Source organism: Triticum urartu, chromosome 5, assembly GCF_003073215.2.
Source record: "Triticum urartu cultivar G1812 chromosome 5, Tu2.1, whole genome shotgun sequence".
NCBI lineage: Eukaryota > Viridiplantae > Streptophyta > Magnoliopsida > Poales > Poaceae > Triticum > Triticum urartu.
In genome coordinates this window covers 112,516,242-112,530,022 of record NC_053026.1, presented here as the reverse complement: position 1 = coordinate 112,530,022, position 13,781 = coordinate 112,516,242, and positions in this window count along the sequence as shown.

Sequence of the window (13,781 nt, the reverse complement as noted above, 5' to 3'; positions counted from 1 at the left end):
TCTCAAAATAATCTAAGTGAAGCATGAGAGATCAATAGTTTCTATAAAACAATTCCACCACTGTGCTCTAAAAAATATAAGTGAAGTACTAGAGCAAAACTATATAATCAAATGATATAAGCGAAGCACATAGAGTATTCTAACAAATTCTCAATCATGTATGGCTCTCTCAAAAGGTGTGTACATCATGGATGATTGTGGTAAACTAAAAAGCAAAGACTCAAATCATACAAGACGCTCCAAGCAAAACACATATCATGTGGTGAATAAAAATATAGCTCCAAGTAAAGTTACCGATAGAAGTAGACAAAAGAGGGGATGCCCTCCGGGGCATCCCCAAGCTTAGGCTCTTGCCACTCCTTGTTCCATAATCCATCAAATCTTTACCCAAAACTTGAAAACTTCACAACACAAAACTTAAAGTAGAAAATCTCGTGAGCTCCGTTAGCGAAAGAAAACAAAAGACCACTTCAAGGTACTGTAATGAACTCATTCTTTATTTATATTGGTGTTAAACCTACTGTATTCCAACTTCTCTATGGTTTATAAACTATTTTACTAGCCATAGATTCATCAAAATAAGCAAACAACACACGAAAAACAGAATCTGTCAAAAACAGAACAGTCTGTAGTAATCTGTAGCTAGCGCAAGATCTGGAACCCCAAAAATTCTAAAATAATTTCTGGACGTGAGGAATTTATCTATATCATATGCAAAAATAATTAACTAAATAGACTTTCCAAATAAAAATGACAGCAGTTCTCGTGAGCGCTAAAGTTTCTGTTTTTTACAGCAAGTTCAACAAGACTTTCCCCAAGTCTTCCCAACGGTTCTACTTGGCACAAACACTAATTAAACACAAAAACACAACCAAAACAGAGGCTAGATAAATTATTTATTACTAAACAGGAGCAAAAAGCAAGGAATAAAAATAAAATTGGGTTGCCTCCCAACAAGCGCTATCGTTTAACGCCCCTAGCTAGGCATAAAAAGCAAGGATAGATCTAGGTATTGCCATCTTTGGTAGGCAATCCATAAGTGGCTCTCATAATAGATTCATAAGGTAATTTAATTTTATTTCTAGGAAAATGTTCCATGCCTTTCCTTAACGGAAATTGGAATCTAATATTTCCTTCCTTCATATCAATAATTGCACCAATCGTTCTAAGGAAAGGTCTACCAAGAATAATAGGACATGAAGGATTGCAATCTATGTCAAGAACAATAAAATCTATGGGCACATAATTCCTATTTGCAACAATGAGAACATCATTGATTCTTCCCATTGGTTTCTTAATAGTGGAATCCGCAAGGTGCAAGTTTAAAGAGCAATCATCAAAATCACGGAAACCTAGCAAATCACACAAAGTCTTTGGAATCGTGGAAACACTAGCAGCCAAATCACATAAAGCATAGAACTCATGATCTTTAATCTTAATTTTAATACTTGGTTCCCACTCATCATAAAGTTTTCTAGGGATAGAAACTTCCAACTCAAGTTTTTCTTCATAAGATTGCATCAAGGCATCAATGATATGTTTAGTAAATGCTTTATTTTGACTATAAGCATGAGGAGAATTTAGCACGGATTGCAACAAGGAAATACAATCAATCAAAGAGCAATTTTCATAATTAAATTCCTTGAAATCCAAAATAGTAGGTTTAGCAACATCTAGGGTTTTAATTTCTTCAATCCCACTTTCATCAAATTTAGCATCAAGATCTAAAAACTCTGAATTTTTGGAACGCCTTCTAGGTAAAGGTGGATCATATTCAGTCCCATCATTATCAAGATTCATATTGCAAAACAAAGATTTAATAGGGGACACATCAATAACTTTTAGATCTTAATCTTTATTTCCATAAAAATCCGGTTTAGCGGCCATCCTATTAACTAAGGTAGCCTGCTTATCCAAAATTTCAGCAGTCAATTTCTCAAGACGAGCAATTTGGGATCTTAAACCATCAAATTCTTTAGACATATCATCGAGCTCTTTATTCATAAAACTCATAAAACTTTTCTGTTCCTTAAGCTCGTTTCTGAAGAAATTATTATGCTCAAATTACAAAACCATAAAACTCCTGACATTGCTTTCGATCTCTTCTAACCTTTTAAGGTGAAGATCACCAAATCTAGGTAGAGCCATTGTGACAAACAAGCAAACCAACACACAAGCAAACAAAAACCAAGCGGGCAAAAAGAGGCAAATAGAGAAAGAGAGGGAGGATAGAGAGAGAGGGCGAATAAAACGACAAGGGTGAAGTGGGGGAGAGGAAAACGAGAGGCAAATGGCAAATAATGTAATGTGGGAGATAAGGGTTGTGATGGGTACTTGGTATGTTGACTTTTGGGTAAAATCCCCGGCAACGGCGCCAGAAATCTTCTTGCTACCTCTTGAGCACTGCGTTGGATTTCCTTGAAGAGGAAAGGATGATGCAGCAAAGTAGCGTAAGTATTTCCCTCAGTTTTTGAGAACCAAGGTATCAATCCAGTAGGAGGCTACGCGCGACTCCCTCGTACCTGCACAAAACAAATAACTCCTCGCAACCAACGCGATAAGGGGTTGTCAATCCCTTCACGGTCACTTACGAGAGTGAGATCTGATAGATATGATAAGATAATATTTTTGGTATTTTTATGATAAAGATGCAAAGTAAAATAAAATAAAAAGTAAAAAAGCAAAGGAAATAACTAAGTATTGGAAGATTTAATATGATGAAGATAGACCCGGGGGCCATAGGTTTCACTAGTGGCTTCTCTCAAGAGCATAAGTATTTTACGGTGGGTGAATGAACTACTGTTGAGCAATTGACAGAATTGAGCATAGTTATGAGAATATCTAGGTATGATCATGTGTATAGGCATCACGTCCGAGACAAGTAGACCGACTCCTGCCTGCATCCACTACTATTACTCCACTCATCGACCGCTATCCAGCATGCATCTAGAGTATTAAGTTCATGAAAACAGAGTAACGCCTTAAGCAAGATGACATGATGTAGAGGGATAAATTCATGCAATATGATGAAAAAAAACCATCTTGTTATCCTCGGTGGCAACAATACAATACGTGCCTTCCTGCCCCTACTGTCACTGGGAAAGGACACCGCAAGATTGAACCCAAAGCTAAGCACTTCTCCCATTGCAAGAAAGATCAATCTAGTAGGCCAAGCCAAACTGATAATTCGAAGAGACTTGCAAAGATAACCAATCATACATAAAAGAATTCAGAGAAGATTCAAATATTGTTCATAGATAATCTTGATCATAAACCCACAATTCATCGATCTCAACAAACACACCGTAAAAAGAAGATTACATCGAATAGATCTCCACAAGAGAGAGGGAGAACATTGTATTGAGAACCAAAAAGAGAGAAGAAGCCATCTAGCTAATAACTATGGACCCGAAGGTCTGAAGTAAACTACTCACACTTCATCGGAGAGGCTATGGTGTTGATGTAGAAGCCCTCCGTGATGGATGCCCCCTCCGGCGGAGCTCCGTTACAGGCCCCAAGATGGGATCTCGTGGATACAGAAGGTTGCGGTGGTGGAATTAGGTTTTTGGCTCTGTATCTGATCGTTTGGGGGTACGCAGGTATATATAGGAGGAAGGAGTACGTCGGTGGAGCAACAGGGGGCCCACAAGGGAGGAGGGCGCGCCTGGGGGGTAGGCGCGCCCCCTACCTTGTGGCTTCCATGTTGGTTGCTTGACGTAGGGTCCAAGTCTCCTGGATCTTGTTTGTTCCAAAAATCACGTTCCCGAAGGTTTCATTCCGTTTGGACTCCGTTTGATATTCCTTTTCTTCGAACCCCTAAAATAGGCAAAAACAGCAATTCTGGGATGGGCCTCCGGTTAATAGGTTAGTCCCAAAAATATATGAAAGTGGATAATAAAGCCCAATAATGTCCAAAACAGTAGATAATATAGCATGGAGCAATCAAAAATTATAGATACGTTGGATACGTATCAGGCATCGCTTTCTTTAAAGCCATTAAGCTAGGCATATAGTGCTCAAGTAATGAATCCACCCAGATCCCAAGGTATATCAAAGCCAATTTTAATTAACAATGATTTGTAATTTAGTAGTGAGCACAAAGTAACATATATCATGTAATGACGAAGTCTAACTCTCTTCCTATGCATCGGCATGTCATAAAAGAAAAATTCATGCACACATAGTAAAGGCCAATGCATAGTATAAACAGTTTCTTGCAATTTTATCATATTGGAAACATGGAGAGGCGGAGATGTAGTTCCTCTCTCATAATAATTGCAAGTAGGAGCAGAAAGCACATGCATATTATATCTATCAAAATCATCATGTGTAGTAGCAAAAAGCAACCCATCATTATAATCCTTAATAAGGGCAAACTTCTCCGATATAGTGTAGTTCGGAGAATTCAAAAAGATAACAGGACTATCATGAGTGGGTGCAATAGCAAAAATTTCATGTTTAACATAAGGAACTATAGCAAGTTCATCTCCATAAGAATAATTCATATTGGCATCATGGCCACAAGCATAGCAAGCATCATCAAAAAGGGATATTTCAAAAGAATCAACGGGATCATAACAATCATCATAGCATTCATCCTTCGGTAAGCACGAAGGGAAATTAAACAATGTATGAGTTGAAGAGTTACTCTAATTAGAAGGTGGGCACGGGTGATCAATCCTCTCTTCCTCCTTTTGTTCTTCTCTCTCCTCCTCATCTTTTTCCTCCAATGAGCTCACAGTTTCATCAATTTCTTCTTCCATAGACTACTGCAAAATAGTAATCTCTTCTTGGAAAGCGGAGACTCTATCAATAAAATCATCAATATCCGAATTGAATTCATAATTCTCATAGCAATATTGAAGTATAGCAAAATTTTCAGGTCTGTAAACAGCATCATCAAGATTTTCACACTCTTTAAACAAAGATTCAATTTCATAAGCACCCATAAAAGCAACAAATTCTTCTATTTTTCTGCATCATAGTAATCATATATACCATTAGCATAAGAAGCCATGGTTTTATCATCATTAAATTAGCATGAAAAGGGAAGGTGTGGAGCCTTCATCCTAGAGCAACAAGTATAATCATATCTCAAGCATAGTTCCCAAGCATACCAATGCAACATATGAATTTGATCCCATAATAGTTTCCCTTTTTGAGTCAAGCGATAATCCCTAAAGTATTCACGTTGATCCAACGTGTCTCCCATTAGATAATTGAATGGGGTTTTCTCAGGATTATCAAAGTAGTACATAATATTTTTCATATAACCAGCATCGAGGGTTTTAGGAGGTTCCCCATCTCCATGAGTAGTAGGTACACCTATTTTTTAGTATTTTGTGTTCCATATCCATAACTAAAGATAGAGAACAACTTAGAAGAGCAAATAAAAATTACTTAGTGATAAAGCAAACAAGCACACACGAGAATATTCACCCCACGCTATGGCTCCCCGGCAACGGCGCCAGAAAAAGGTCTTAATAACCCACAAGTATAGAGGATCAATTGTAGCCTCTTTCGATAAGTAAGAGTGTCGAACCCAACGAGGAGCTAAAGGTAGAACAAATATTCCCTCAAGTTCTATCGACCACCGATACAACTCTATGCACGCTTGATGTTCGCTTTACCTAGAACAAGTATAAAACTAGAAGTACTTTGTAGGTGTTTTTGGATAGGTTTACAAGATAATAAAGAGCACGTAAATAAAAAGTAGGGGCTATTTAGATAAAGAAACGATAAAGGTAATATAGCGAGTGTGGTAGTAGGAGTTGCGAGATTGTCCCTAAGCAATTGACTACTTTACTAGACCGATAGCAAGTTTTATGTGGGAGAGGCCACTGCTAGCATGTCATCCCTGACTTGGAATTCTTTGCACTTATGATTGGAACTATTAGCAAGCATCCTTAACTACTAACGTTCATTAAGGTAAAACCCAACAATAGCATTAAGATATATTGGTCCCCCTTCAATCCCGTATGCATCAATTTCTTTGCTAGGTTGAAGCTTCTGTCACTCTTGCCCTCCAATACATAGTCCTATCAACATACAACTAACCCTATGGTGTGATCCACGCGCACGCTCATAAGATGGGCACCAAAGGATAGTGACATAACCACAAGCAAATTAAATCAATCATAGTAATTCATCAACCACCGATAGGACAACGAAAATCTACTCAAACATCATAGGATGGCAACACATCATTGGATAATAATATGAAGCATAAAGAACCATGTTCAGGTAAAGGGTACAGCGGGTTGCGGGAGAGTGGACCGCTGTAGATAGAGGGGGGAAGGTGATGGAGATGTTGGTGAAGATGGCGGAGGTGTTGGTGTAGATTGCGGTGATGATGATGGCCCCCGGCGGCGTTCCGACGCCACCAGAAGGAAGCGAGGGGGAGAGAGCCCCCTCCTTCTTATTCTTCCTTGAACTTCTCCCTAAATGGGAGAAGGGTTTCCCCTTTGGTCCATGGCCTCCATGGAGGCGGAGGGGCGAGAGCCCCTCCGAGATTGGATCTGTCTATCTGTCTCTCTCTGTTTCTGCCTTCTCGGATTCTGCCCTTTCACTGTTCCTTATATTCCCGGAGATCCGTAACTCTGATTGGGCTGAAACTTTAACATGATATCTATCCGGATATTAACTTTCTTGCGGTGAAAGAAGGGCACAAACCACCTTACGGGGTGGCCACGAGGGTGAGGGGCGCGCCCCCTGCCTCGTGGCCCCCTCGGGCATCGTCTCGCGTGGATTTTTCTTCCCAAAAATCACATATATTCCAAAAAATCTCAATCAGTTTTTATCCCGTTTGATATGGATTTACTACGAAACAAAAAACATACAACAAACAAGAACTGGCACTAGGCACTGGATCAATATGTTAGTCCCAAAAATATTATAAAAAGTTTCCAAAAGTATATGAAAGATGTATAATATTGGCATGAAACAATCAAAAATTATAGATACGACGGAGACGTGTCAGTTCCAAGTGGATTGAACGACTCATGTTGTCCAGAGGCAGACATACCATCACCACCAACTGAGATTTTTATAGCAGTGGTCATGCATGCATGTGGTGTAATTAATGCATCGGTTTACACAAATTTTTGAGAAAAACGAGAGTACTAATTAAGTACTTTTGCAAACTACGGAATTAATTCCACCATTCATCATCTACCTTGGTTGAAAAGATTTTCAAATTAAGCCTATAAATCAGAAAGGAGGGAGTACCACATTACCACCACTATGGCCAACCTTAATCGTCGCATGCAATAATTTAGTGCACCTTGAAATCTGAATGCATGCTTGACTCTCCTTCTCCCTCTAGCAGTCCCACCACTCCACCCCGTGTGGAAAAAATCTGCAAGCATGACTCTCCTCCCCCGCGCTCGTCCAATCCGTTGTGACCAGCAATATTTCCAACCCTTCCCTCACCCGTAATTTACTACAAATATGCCCACATAGCTGCTTCAGTTACTTAACTGTAGGTGCATTAGGTCACTGACATGTGGGCCCAACAGGCATCTGGCCCGCATTTCAGTGACACAACTGGACCTGCAGTTAAGTCAGTGAAGCTCAGTCCATATATTACATAGGTGTTCCATTGCTCGCTATAAATATTGCGCCTCCCACGGCATTTGGAAGAATGCTCACGTTCATCGCTATCTCCTCCCCCTTACTCTCACATCGACCACCATGGCACCCCCTCCCAAGCCCTAGGCGCCGCTCGCTTCAACGCGCGGATGGTCACGCGTTGTCGTTCCATTCCTCACTGCCACTAGTCGAGGAGGACGCGTCGTCGTTCCGTTCCTCACCGCCACTAGTCGAGGAGGACGTGTTACCAATGGTTTTGGTAACACATAATATGCATGTTACTATACTGTAACTGTAACACAATTTTCATTATATAGTAACAATTACTATATGTGACAGTGGCACCGCTTAGTAACACGGTCTAATGAAACACATCTCAAAATATGTTACTGTATGACGAGTAACACTGTTTTGGGCCTATAGTAACACAACACCGTGGCGGCATCCGACGAGCGGGAAGAGCAGTTCTCTGGCATAAAAGCCGTCTGGGTGGCCCTCCGAGCCCGGCAGTTACGAGCGAGGCAGCTTGCTTCTCCACCAACCTCACCTAGCCCGTCGGAGGCAGTTGCCGCATTAAGCCAGCGCGTGGTTCCACAGCTGGCCTCTCCAATACAGCTCGAGGAAGAGTGCCGGCTTGCTCCACGTCGGCTTGTCGGGGAGCACGGCGGCACGGGCATCGTCGCTGCCCTCGACGCCGTCGCGTCGTACAACGCCTCCAGTGTCTGCGACTGCGCCATCCACCGTCGAGGCGCGCGTAGCCGCGACATGCAGGCAGAGAAAGAAGCCGCCGCGGATGTCGATGAGGTGATGCGGCTACACGGATGTCAATGAGGTGACGGGCAACACATCCCCGCCCGCCGCCATCATCGAGGAGAAGTAGAACACAAGAGGCCACCGCGGATTGTATCCCATGAAGGCCACCGCCGAGGTGACACCGGCGAATATAGCCGGTGTCTTGCATGATTCTTCTTCTGCCGGATGCTGGAGAAGGACAAAGAGATCGGGTGGCGACCATTTAGATTTGGTATTTTAATTCTACCAGGCTGGTTGTAATGGGAGTATTATAAATAGTATCATGCATGCCAACTAGTAGTACTCCCTCCATCTAGGTGCGGGTATGAACTATAAGTAGTATCATGCATGCATGCATAAAGTACATGCATTTTCAATTTTCTCTTAATACTTGCATGCAATTATTTAATGCACCTTGAAATCTAAACTTGTGATGGGGAACAACCAAACTGATCCTTATAAAATGGAAAAACTAAGGTTTTGAGATAAGCCCTATAAACTGGAAAGGAGGGAGTAGTAACATAGACTAGTGTCATATGCATGAAACTAGTGAGTATGGGAGCACATGATATTTCCCCGTCCGGACCGATCCCAAGTTGGCTTCTCACCTTCTTGGCCCACCAAAAACCGCTCCCCCTCCCACGCGCGCTTCCCGCCCAGCGCCAGCTGAGCCCGCCGCTCCACATTGATGGCAAGTCAGGGCGACGCGACCTCTCACTACTTCCGCCATTGAAGCGGCGCACCGACCGAGGGCACCGCCTGCTGCATGCCCAGCATTTCAGACTACATAGTGGAGAGTAACTTTAGAGCAAGTACTACAATTAGATGACATAAGCAGGCTATAAGGATTTAAATATAGTATTTGTGCTTAGTTGAAGGAGAGAGAAGAGGAGAGAGAAGAGAAGCGGGTTGTAAACTTGTAGCCTATTGTAGGAGGAGCTCCAACATACTTTGTGAGACAAAAGGTGGGGCCATTATTAATAATATAGTATTATACTAAAGGGACTAACTATTGTACTAGCAGGCTATTAGGTTGGTTCTAGATGATGTGTCAAATTCATATAGCCAGATGTTGGCTATACTATTAAGCATGCTCTAAGTGTGGTGTGGGTGGGACTAAAGTTTAGTCCCATACTGCTACACCCTCCTTCCATCTATATAGGGCCTAATGCGTTTTTCAAGACCGCCTTTGACTATTGACAAGATTAATAGTACATGAGATGTATAATGTGAAGATTATATCATTGGAAAGTGCTTTCACATATGAATTTGACCGTATGCTTTGTGTAAGTTGCATGTCATATATTATTGCTCTAACATTTGGTCAAAGTTAGCCTCGAAAAATGCATTAGGCCCTATATAGATGGAAGGAGGGAGTAGGTGAGTGTGAGTTGCACCACTTTATAATGTGATATTCTAGCATTTGCATGAGCATGATAATCGGAAACCTACACGCACACTCTTTGGGAATGAGCCTGTCCAAGGACAAAAGCTATGCACGTGGTCTATATTTTGTTGGTCGGAAAATTTATTAAGACACTAATTAATAATTAACGGACGCCTTAATTACTCAGCCATTTCCGATTCTTTTGGATAGTGGGGCTATTATTGACTTGGACGTGGGGTTTGGGCCAAAGGCCTACTACTATTATACTTGGTCTTACTCGCACGACCGACCTGACAGGCTCTACCCTAGCCGCCGCGGTATCATATGGTTTCGCACCATTCCCGATCTTAGCGCCGCCACGCAATTCTTCTCCATCCCTCCTTCTAGCGTGCACCCTGTGACGCCCCCGATTTGACCGTACACTAATCATACACGCAAACGTGTACGATCAAGATCAGAGACTCACGGGAAGATATCACAACACAACTCTACAAATAAAATAAGTCACACAAGCATCATATTACAAGCCAGGGGCCTCGAGGGCTCGAATACAAGAGCTCGATCATAGACAAGTCAGCGGAAGCAACAATATCTGAGTACACACATAAGTAAACAAGTTTGCCTTAAGAAGGCTAGCACAAACTGGGATACAAATCAAAAGAGGAGCAGGCCTCCTGCCTGGGATCCTCCTAAACTACACCTGGTCGTCGTCAGCGGCCTGCACGTAGTAGTAGGCACCTCCCGAGTAGTAGCAGTCGTCATCGACAATGGCGTCTGGCTCCTAGACTCCATCGTCTGGTCGCAACAATCGGGTATAGAAAGAGGGAAAAGGGGGAGCAAAGCAACCATGAGTACTCATCCAAAGTACTTGCAAGCAAGGAGCTACACTACATATGCATGGGTATCAAATGAAAGGGGTAGTATATTTGGACTGAACTGCAGAATGCCAAAATAAGAGGGGGATAGCTAGTCCTGTCGAAGACTACGCTTCTGGCAACCTCCATCTTGCAGCATGTAGAAGAGAGTAGATGGTAAGTTCACCAAGTATCATCGCATAGCATAATCCTAACCGATGATCCTCCCCTCGTCGCCCTGTGAGAGAGTGATCACCGGTTGTATCTGGCACTTGGAAGGGTGTGTTTTATTAAGTATCCGATTCTAGTTGTCATAAGGTCAAGGTACAACTCCAAGTCGTCCTGTTACCGAAGATCACGGCTATTCGAATAGATTAACTTCCCTGCAGGGGTGCACCACATTTCCCAACACGCTCGATCCCCTTTTGTCCGGACACACTTTTCTGGGTCATGCTCGGCCTTGGAAGATCAACACGTCACAACCCTACCTAGGCACAACAAAGAGGTCAGCACGCCGGTCTAAATCCTATGGCGCAGGGGTCTGGGCCCATCGCCCATTGCACACCTGCACGTTGCATACACAGTCGGTGAGCAGACCTAGCCTCCCTTATACAAGAGCCGGCGTTCCAGTCCAACCCGGCACGCGCCGCTCAGTCGCTGGCGTCACGAAGGCTTCGGCTGATACCACGACGTCGAGTGCCCATAACTGTTCCCACATGGTTGGTTAGTGCGTATAGGCCAGTAGCCAGACTCAGATCAAATACCCATATCTCGTTAAGCATGTTATTTTGAAGTAACCGCGAACGCCGACCAGGGCCAGGCCCACCTCTCACCTAGGTGGTCTTCGCCTGCCCTGTCGCTCTGCCTCAAAGTAACAGTCGGGGGCCGTCAGGAACCTAGGCCCACCACTACCTGGGTGGAACCACCTGCCCCTTCAACCCCCAACATCGAAATCACTTGCGGGTACTCAACAAGTCGACCCGACTTTAGTCACAACATGTATAGTATGTATATATAGTATAAACTCATGATCAACACCCAAGTGATCACGGCCCAATAGTATAGCATGGCAGACTGACAAGAATGTAGGGCCACTGATGATAATCTAGCATCCTATACTAAGCATTTAGGATTGCAGGTAAGGTATCAACAGTTGTAGCAACAATGACAGGCTATGCATCAGAATAGGATTAACGAAAAGCAGTAACATGCTACACTACTCTAATGCAAGCAGTATAGAGGATAGTAGGCGATATCTGGTGATCCAGGGGGGCGTGCCTGGTTGCTCTGGCGAGAGAGAGGGGTCGTTAACACCGTAGTCGTACTGGGTAGCAGCGGCGCCGGTCTCGGTGGCTAGCGAGAGAAGAGGGGGAACAAACAATAAATATAAAGCAAACAGATGCATAGCGATGCATGACATGAGAAGTAGCGGTGCTAGGAGTGCCCTAACGCGGTATGAGGTGGTACTGGTGAAGGGGGGAAACATCCGGGAAAGTATCCCCGGTGTTTCGCGTTTTCGGACAAATGAATCGGAGGGGGAAAGTTGCATGCTCGCTATGCTACGGTTGCGTCGCGGACAAATGGACTGCGTATCCGGATTTGTCTCGTCGTTCTGAGCAACTTTCATATACAAAGTTTTTCCATCCGAACTACGGTTTATTTTATATTAATTTTAAAAGATTTAAATCATTTTTAAGATTTATTTAATTATTTAAATCAACATTATCCAGAACAATGTTTGCTGACATCAGCATGATGTCAGCAGTTGACCTGGTCAACCTAACATGTGGTCCCGCATGTCATTGCCTATCAAACTAACTAACTGTTTAGTTAGATTAATTAGCAGGTTAATTTGGTTTAATAGTTAGTTAACAGAATTAATTAAGTTAATTAATTAATATTTTAATTAATTTTATTATTATTATTTTAATTCTTTTTCATTTTCATTTTCTATACGTTCTGGGGGTGGGCCCCTCTGTCATAGGCCCATAGGGGGCATAGCGGGTCGGGCGCAGCGGGGAAACGGGCGCGGGTGCCAGCCCGCCCAACAGGGCGTTGCGGTCAACGGGGGGAAGGGGACCGACGCGTGGCCAGCGCGGGCGACCGTGGCCGGAGCAGGGCGGCACGACGAGGCCGGCCGGAGCGAAGGGAGGTGTGGTGGCACGCACGCGGGGTGCTAGAGGCTCGGCCAGAGGCGGCGATGCGCGCGGGGTGGCTCGCCGGAGCCGTCGGAAGCATCGACGGGCGGCTGGGCATGGAGGGGGCCGGCAGCCAGGGCTAGCAGCGGAGCAGCAGCGCGCAGCAGCGATGAGGGCAAAGTGCGACGGCAGCAGCATGCGGCAGCGGCAACGCAGCTGCAGCGGCGGCATCTTGCGAGAGCGGGGAGGCGCGGTCGGGCCGGCGAACGAGCCAGGGGCTCCGGCGACAGGCTCCATGCCCAGGCGCGTGCGTGAGGCCGAGGTAGGCCGCATGCAAGCGGTGGACGGCGCCGTGGGGAGGGAGAAGAGGTCGGGGCACGGTGAGAGACTACGGGTGCGCTGCGGGGCGGGACGGATGGCGGCAGCAGCAGCAGCAGATGCAGGGGATGCGCGGCCTGGTGCGCGGGGAGCGCGGCCAAGGCACGACCTGGGCATTGGCGGAGCGAGGCGAGCAGTGTGCGGGCGCGGCGGGAAGGTCAGGAGCGCGTCGGAGCCAGCTCCTGGCGCAGGTGCGGCGTGCGAGAGAGAAGGAGAGGAGGAGATCGGGGCTCACGACGGGGTAGGGGACAAGGCAGCGTGTTCGAGGAGGAGGACGAGGAGGCGACGACAAGGTCGATCCGGCGACGGCAGCGGGCTTCGGGGCGGTGAGGCGGCGCCGGCGAGGTGACGCCGAGGAGGAGGACGGAGGTGCGACGGGGTGGGTGACGGGCGGCGTCGGGGGCGCCCGTTCCCGATCGAGAACGGGGCAGGGAGAGGGAGATCGAGGGGAGTGGGGAAAGTGGGGTGGGTAGCGGTTTAGGGTTTCGGGCGGGGGGGGGGATAAGGGGGGACCGGGGGTGGGCCGGCCTGGCAGCCCGTCGGCCTGCTGGGCCGAGGCATAGAAGGGGGGGTTTCTTTCCTCTTTTTTTGTTTTGTTTTACCTTTTCTTATTTTTCTTTTCTGTTTTAGCTAATTGTTTGG